Here is a 7,916-nt window from a genome sequence, read left to right on the forward strand (position 1 = left end):
GATCCTCTTTGGGTGGTTGTGGCGGGGGCGGGGTGTGCAGGATGTGTTGCGGGAAATGTGGGAGATGCGGTCGAGGGCGTTCTCAACCACTGTGGGTGGAAAGTTGCGGTCCTTGAAGAACTTGGGCATCTGGGATGTGCGGGAGTGGAATGCCTCATCGTGGGAGTTCTCTATAGATGAACAGAAATAGATGGATCAAGGTTATATAGGCAGTTACTGAAGGCCTTTTAGATTAGTACTGAAAAGAGATTGCATGTTGAACTGCACCAGGAAATAACAAATATTTTTAATCTTCAGATTTCCTGAGTCAAGTGTCTACTCATCGTCAATTAAATCTCTGAGTCTCCAACAACTGCTTTAACCTTAACCCTTCAACCAAACTTTCGGTTATGCCTCTTGATACCTCAATTTATTTGTCAAAGTCTTTTCATTTGGATTTAACATTAGTGTAGTGCTGATTTGTTTTGCACAAAATCAATATTTGATGGACACAGATTTCTAATCATGACACTTGCTTTGAAACTTTTTGCTTCGTGTACATCAGCATTCGTTGCAAGAAATACCAATTGTCCTGATGAGTGCAAGATGAAAACCTTCCATAATATGTTTTTGCCGCAGTCATATCCAAGTTCTGTACTATCAAATGAACAATTATGTTATAAGTATTTTTAAAAAATATATCTTCATAGCTCAGTATTAGAAGTTTCCAACAGAAATACAAATGCTGCCTATTACATGAGATAACAAGGAGGAGAACTGGATGAACACAGCAGGGCAAGCAGCATCAGAGGAGCAGGAAGGCTGAAGCTTTGGCCTAGACCCTTCAGAAAATGTTTTGTTTGACTGGGAGAGCTTGTCAAATCTTCAACAGATTTGAAAAAACATCAAATTTATTGCTTATTTAAGAACTATCAATAACCTTTTGCAAGCATGACTGACTTTTGAAGGCATTGTGTGTGTGTCTCTCTCTCCCTGTTTTTCTCTTCCTTTCTTTCGCTCTCTGAGCCTTTCTGTCACATGATCTCTTATACTATCACAGCGAGGGGTGTTACTTATGTTGCTCCAAACGTTAACATTTTCAGACTTTTATACTTCATTTTTCACAGTCTTGGGCCTCAACAACTTCATGAAAAAAATGGATTGGCAGGAAATAGGTGAAAAACTATTTAACGTTAAGACTTTTTAATAATACAGCTGAAATTAAAAATACATGTGCTTTGACACAATATTGCAACTTAAAACAGTCTGATCTGAAATTAATGTCATCACTGTTAGCTTTTGGTCCCAGTTTAACATTCAAAATGTAAATAGCTTTGGAATTTATATTGTGCCAAGACATTTATAACTTGGATAAATGTTTTCACCATTCATGTTTATGCAGTATTTTTTATCTTCATAGGATTGACCTTGGAATAGATTTAATCAAATGTTAAAATCTCCTAAACTAAAATGGCATCAAGGTTGTGAAAGGTACATTAGAATAAATGGCCAAAGAACTGTTTAATGAGAGTACCTCAATTCATCAAATGTGCATAGACCAGAAGAACTCAAATTATAGAATTGTTCAAAGATTTGAATGTAATATTCAGTCTCTGCCAGTACTGGTATACATGATGTGCTACTGTTCATTTCATGGGGTCTTAGTGCTGAAAAAGTGAAGCATTTGCTAACATCAATCTGCCTGTATGCTACAGTCAAATAACTTGTATGGGCTTTGGATCTTTTGATATGTTACAAATGTAGTTCAGATACAAAATGTAAGGTTAACTTTGCAGACTCTGTAACAAATTGGAACATAAATCAAGTGCAGTTTTTTTCAAATAAATGAGTGATGTCTTTATACGTAATTTTATCTCTGTAGCATACAGATTCTGAAGATTGAATACTGATGAGGAGCTGTGTAGGAATTTTTTTTAAAGAAGCCAAATGTAATCATGTTCCCATAGAAACTTTTAAAATCGAATATTCCTACAGCTAATCCAAAAGGATGCATTTAAATTCTAAAACTATTTGAATTCAGTTGCAAGTGTAGTGTTTATAAGACATAAGAGAAAATACTCATTCCTGAGGGTTAAGGAAACTCCTGGTCACTATATGTTAGCAAGATGTAGTTTTGAAGATATTTTTTCTCCGCTATTTCTGGTGAAATCATAAACATTCTATGAAAGGACGCAAGTGGGAATTCATTCAAAAAACTGACCAGACATTTTGGCTACATCATCTCACAAAGCAAACAAAGGAGTTTCTTTATACCTTTAGATAAAACTTGCTTACAAGCTCACTGCACCAGGGACTCAGGTTCAATTCCAGCCTCGGGTGACTGTCTGCACGGAGTTTGCACATTCTCCCCATGCCTGTGTGGGTTTCCTCTGGGTGGTCTGGTTTCTTCCCACAGTCCAATGATGTGCAGGCTAGGTGGACTGGCCATGCTAAATTGCCTGTCGTGTTCAGAGATGTGTGTGTTATAGGGGGATGGGTCTGGGTGGGATGCTCCAAGGGTTAGTTTTGATTTGTTGGGCCAAAGGGCCTGTTTCCACACTGTAGGGAATCTAATCTTAAAAAAAGAAATAAATTGGATAGGATGTGAAGATTATCCTCCAATATTGCCTAATCATCTCTCCTTCAAATCCCATTTTTTACAAAATGAGCTATGATTGTTTGCAATTAATTATTACAATTGCCTGTAAAGCAGGTTCTGTTGTAGTTATAGTATTTATTCCAACTAGAGATGGATCATTCTTTTGCCTTTGAGCAATGAGATAGAAGGATACAATCAAGATTCAGTCTAATTTATTCAATGAATGATCAGGAGGTTGAGTATCAGTTGATGTGTTGAAAATCCAGTGTCTTTTTGGAAGATTAATCATTCCTGCCTAGATGTTCCACTGATTGTACATTTCCTTGAAGACTAGTCTCTCTCATACCTAGTTATGCTGTAATATACTTAATTGCATACAGAACAGCGTTTCTTTTCTTCATCCTATCCTGACAAGAAGTACATTATCAATAATTAGTTGTAGTAAGCAATTCTGGCTCATTCTCCTCCAGCAGAAGCAAGATAATTAACGAACATGAGACAAGTATTTTCGTAGCCCAGTACATTGCTCATCGCATTAATGTCAGTACAGTAGTTTTTGTTTTGTGAGAACATGACAAACTTGTCACCTACATATATCTATTTTATATTTATATAAAGTAGATATATGTGTATATATCACTTTGTATTTCCCTTTCAATTAAGGTCAATACAAGTGAACAGCAGAAGATAAGTATAATAGGGTAGACAGACAGGTCAAGGAGGTGGGATGAGGTTAGTAGGTAGGAAATGGAGGTGCGGCTTGGGGTGGGAGGAAGGGATGGGTGAGAGGAAGAACAGGTTAGGGAGGCAGAGACAGGCTGGACTGGTTTTGGGATGCAGTGGGTGGAGGGGAAGAGCTGGGCTGGTTGTGTGGTGCAGTGGGGGGAGGGGACGAACTGGGCTGGTTTGGAGATGCGGTGGGGGAAGGGGAGATTTTGAAGCTGGTGAAGTCCACATTGATAACATTGGGCTGCAGGGTTCCCAAGCGGAGTATGAGTTGCTGTTCCTGCAACCTTCGGGTGGCATCATTGTGGCACTGTGGCCATCTTCTTTTCTCTCCATCTTCAGTCCACCTCCCCCTCTCTTCCTATTTATTCCAGAACCCTCACCCCATCCCCCTCTCTGATGAAGGGTCTAGGCCTGAAACGTCAGCTTTTGTGCTCCTGAGATGCTGCTGGGCCTGCTGTGTTCATCCATTTTATTATCTTGGATTCTCCAGCATCTGCAGTTCCCATTGTCACTTAGTATGGATAGAATATTGGCTGACTGGAATAAACAGACAGGAGACATTAGCAGACCTTTCTTTCCATTTGTCAGAATGGGGTGAGTGGATTGTCACATGGATCTGAGGTGGGTCCTCATAATTTTACCATTAATATTGATGACCTAATGATGGATGTGAAGTCATGATTGGTAAATTTGCAAATGACACCAAGAATGGTTGCACAGTATGTAATGAAGAGAACATAAAAAGATCACAGACTGATACAAGCAGCATCAGAGGAGCAGGAAGGCTGATGTTTCGGGCCTAGATCCTTCTGAAGAAATGAGTAGCCAAAAATGTGGTAGATGAAACATAATGTGGGAAAATGTTAAATTATTTACTTTGGTAAGAAGAATCAAACAGCATGTTGCCTAAGTGGAGAATGACTGGAACACTCTGAGACGCAGAGAGAACTTAAGTGTTCTAGTTCGTGAGTCGCAAGATGTTAGTGTACAGATATAGTAAGTCATTAAAAAGGCTAATGGAATATTATACTTTATGGCAAGAGAGATTAAATATAAAAGTTCTGCTTCAGTTATACAGACGATTGGCCTCAGGTTATGTGTGCACTTCAAGTTTTGTTTTAAAGATGAAAGTGAATGCCATGGAGTCAGTTTTGAGGAAGTTTACTAGACTGATACTTGTGGTGAATGGGTTGTTAATGAGGAAACGTTTGACAAACTGAGTTCGGTCAACTGGAGTTTAGAACGTCTTTAATGGGCTTGGGACAGGGTGAACATTCCCCTCGTGGGTAACTCCAGAACTATGGGACACTGCTTTAAAATTAGGGGTCACTTTTTCAGGGCAAAGATGAGAGAAACCTTCTGTCTGCCTCAGAAGTCAGTGGAGGGAGGGTCAATGCATGCTTATATGGCAGAGTTTAATGTATTTCAGCTCAGCAAGGGAAACAAAGATTATTCAGAATTGATGAGAATGCAGAATTTGAAAGACGAAGAGATCAACCATGATCTTTTTGAATAACAGAGAAGACATGAGAAGCGAATGGCCTACTCCTGCTTTTAGTTCTTCTGTTCATGCAGCTGTTCTATATCCTATCAGGGCATTGGTTTTCATTAAGGAAGGGGAACAACCAGCGCTTGCTTGGAGTCATAGAGCCATAGAGCTGTCCAGCATGGAAACAGACTCTTTGGTCCAACCCATCCATGACAACCAGATATCCTAAATAAATCTAGTTGCATTTAAGACCATAAGACCATAAGACATAGGAGTGGAAGTAAGGCCATTTGGTCCATCAAGTCCACTCTGCCATTTAAATCATGGCTGATGGGCATTTCAACTCCACTTCCCTGCACTCTCCCCGTAGCCCTTGATTCCTTCTGAGATCAAGAAGTTGTTGATCTCTGCCTTGAAAGCATTTAACGTCCTGGCCTCCACTGCACTCCGTGGCAATGAATTCCACAAGCCCACCGCTCGTTGGCTGAAGAAATGCCATCTCATTTCAGCTTTAAATTTACCCCCTCTAATTTTAAGGCTGTGCCCACAGGTCCTAGTCTCCCCGTCTAACGGAAACAACTTCCTAGTGTCCACCCCTTCCAAGCCATACATTATCTTGTAAGTTTCTATTAGATCTCCCCTCAACCTTTTAAATTTTGCCAGCATTTAGCCCATGTCCCTCTGACCCTTCCTATTCATTACTCTATCCAGATGCCTGTTAAATGCTGTAATAGTACCAGCCTCAACCACCTCCTCTGGCAGCTCATTCCATACACACACCACCCTCTACATGAAAAAGTTGCCCCTTAGGTCTGTTCTAAATCTTTCTCCTCACAGCTTAAACCTATCCCCTCTAGTTTTAGATTCCCCAACCCCAAGGAAAATACCTTGTCTATTCACTTTATTCATAACCCTCCTGATTTTATAAGCCTCAATAAGGTCATCCCTTATCTGCTAATATTCCAGAGAAAATAGCCCCAGCTTATTCAGCATTTCCCTTTAGCTCAAACTCTCCAACCCTGGCAACATCCTTGTAAATCTTTCCTAAACCATTTCAAGTTACACAACATTTTTCCTATAAAAGAGAGACTAGAATTGCATGCAGCATTACAAAAGTGGCCGAACCAATGTCCTCTACAGTGGCAACGTGGCCTTCCAATGCCTATTCTCAATGCACTGATCAATAAAGACTAGCATACCAAAGGCCTCCTTCACTATCCTGTCTACCCGCGATTCCACTTTCAACCTGCCCTCCAAAGTCTCTTTGTTCAGCAACACTACCCAGAACCCTACTCTGATTTGCCTTTACAAAATGCAGATCTCAAGTGTATCTAAACTAAATTCCATCTGCTACTTGAACTCTTAGTTCTAACTTTTTTTAATAACATCAAGATATTGAAATTATCAGTTCCTAGCATAACATTGTTCTGTCACTAAAGTAACAGTTGATTTTTGTAACCCTGTCAAATTTCATTATATTCATTATTGAGGTTTTGGTAATTAGATTGCACTCTGCATCAATATATTGTACTTTTTTATTGACTAGAAGTTACACATTTCCAATAATTATAAAAGACTGTAAAATCAATACAACGCAACCTATTATATGTTGTTTTCTTTTATACTAAACATTAAATAGAGAGGGGTGAAAATTGAATCCCAGTGAGCCTATGATAGGCATAATAAATCAGGGCCTACTTTTAGAATTGAGTCCCTGAGCTCAAAGGACATGTCAAAAACATCCTGATGCTGTGCCAACCATTTCTCTGACCTCTTGGTAGATGCCTAACACACCCCCTTAACATGTGCTGATAAAGGATCTAACATCTGTTTTGCTCTCCCTCTAGAAACCCAGAGGAAATACTAGTAACACTCACGAATGCTGCATATTAGTCCAACGCATTTTGTACAGTTCAAACTGGAGTACCAATGACTCTAGTAGAATAATTTCTGATTATCATTGTTTACTTGCTTTTTATTCCCTCTGGAAAATTGTATGTATGCACCTAGTTGAAACTTAGAGATGGATATAAATCAATTCTTACTCTTCAGTGTATTGACCATGATGAAGGAATGAAGCTGAGCTGTAAAAAAGCAAAATAGCCCAGATTCTGGAAATCTGACCTAAAAACAGAAAGTGTTGAATATGCTCGGCAGGACTGACAGCACCTGTGACAGGAATGTCTCAGCAGTTCTTACTGGGTGAACTGGTTTTGCTTCCCCTCCCCCCATTGGCCATCAAAGGCACCTTCTTCCCTACCCGAGAAGGAAGAAACTGCAAGATTTGTGAATAATGTATATTGTTCTGGTTTGATTTTGTATCCCTCAAAACTGTTTTGCAATATGATCAGTGTGTTCATTTCCAAGTATGATATACTATATATTTTTACATTATATAGTATATATTTTGAATGTTTTCACTCTTAAATCTCTCCCTCCTTATCATTCCTTCACCAGGTTTCGAAACCAGGACCCATGTTCCTCACTCTCTTCACTGGGGCCTGTCAGTTACATTCCAGAGTTGCCTTCAGTCTGGCTTCTGTCACTTCCTCTTCTCACAGACCTGACTGCACTCCCACAATAGGCATTGAACCTGATACTGCTGGGAACTATGTACATTGATTAGCAGCTCTTGAAAATCTTGAAATTTCTACACAGACTGGGGCCAGAAGTCACATCTTTGACAAATAATTGCATCAAATGGATGATGAGCATCCACTTTTGTTCACAAATAGAATGACAGTCATCGTCCGAATCAAAGGAGTAGGGGGAGAAAAGGCCCCTTGTAAAATCTAAAGCAGAGTTAATGTTTCAGTTTAATTTCTATTTCTTTCTCTACAAATGCTACCAGACCTGCTGAGCATTTACACCATTTTTAAGATTTTATTAATGTTGAGCCATGTCCTTTACTTAACCAGCATTCACTTTTTGGCAACAATTGTTGGATTGCGAACAGACACAGAAACCTGGGTGGTTTTCATTTGCATGGTTTGACTGAGTCCACTAGTTGCACCCAATTGCTGAGATATGTGAACTCGGAACAGATTGGAAATTAAATTTGGAATTATTATATCTTTTGGCTCAGTTAAGCTGACCGTTCGCACACAGACCTATTGACCC

At 39.4% G+C, this 7,916-nt stretch overlaps 1 long non-coding RNA gene across 1 annotated transcript in view; it reads left to right on the forward strand.

The window, feature by feature from the left end:
- LOC125453047 (uncharacterized) overlaps window positions 1-7,687 on the forward strand; it is a 53,418-nt gene extending 45,731 nt beyond the window's left edge. The window contains exon 3 of the long non-coding RNA XR_007247673.1: window positions 7,254-7,687. This is a non-coding gene — a long non-coding RNA (uncharacterized LOC125453047). The remainder of the gene's footprint in view (window positions 1-7,253) is intronic.
- The last annotated feature ends 229 nt before the right edge of the window (window positions 7,688-7,916 follow it).

Source organism: Stegostoma tigrinum, chromosome 6, assembly GCF_030684315.1.
Source record: "Stegostoma tigrinum isolate sSteTig4 chromosome 6, sSteTig4.hap1, whole genome shotgun sequence".
NCBI classification, from domain to species: Eukaryota; Metazoa; Chordata; class Chondrichthyes; order Orectolobiformes; family Stegostomatidae; genus Stegostoma; species Stegostoma tigrinum.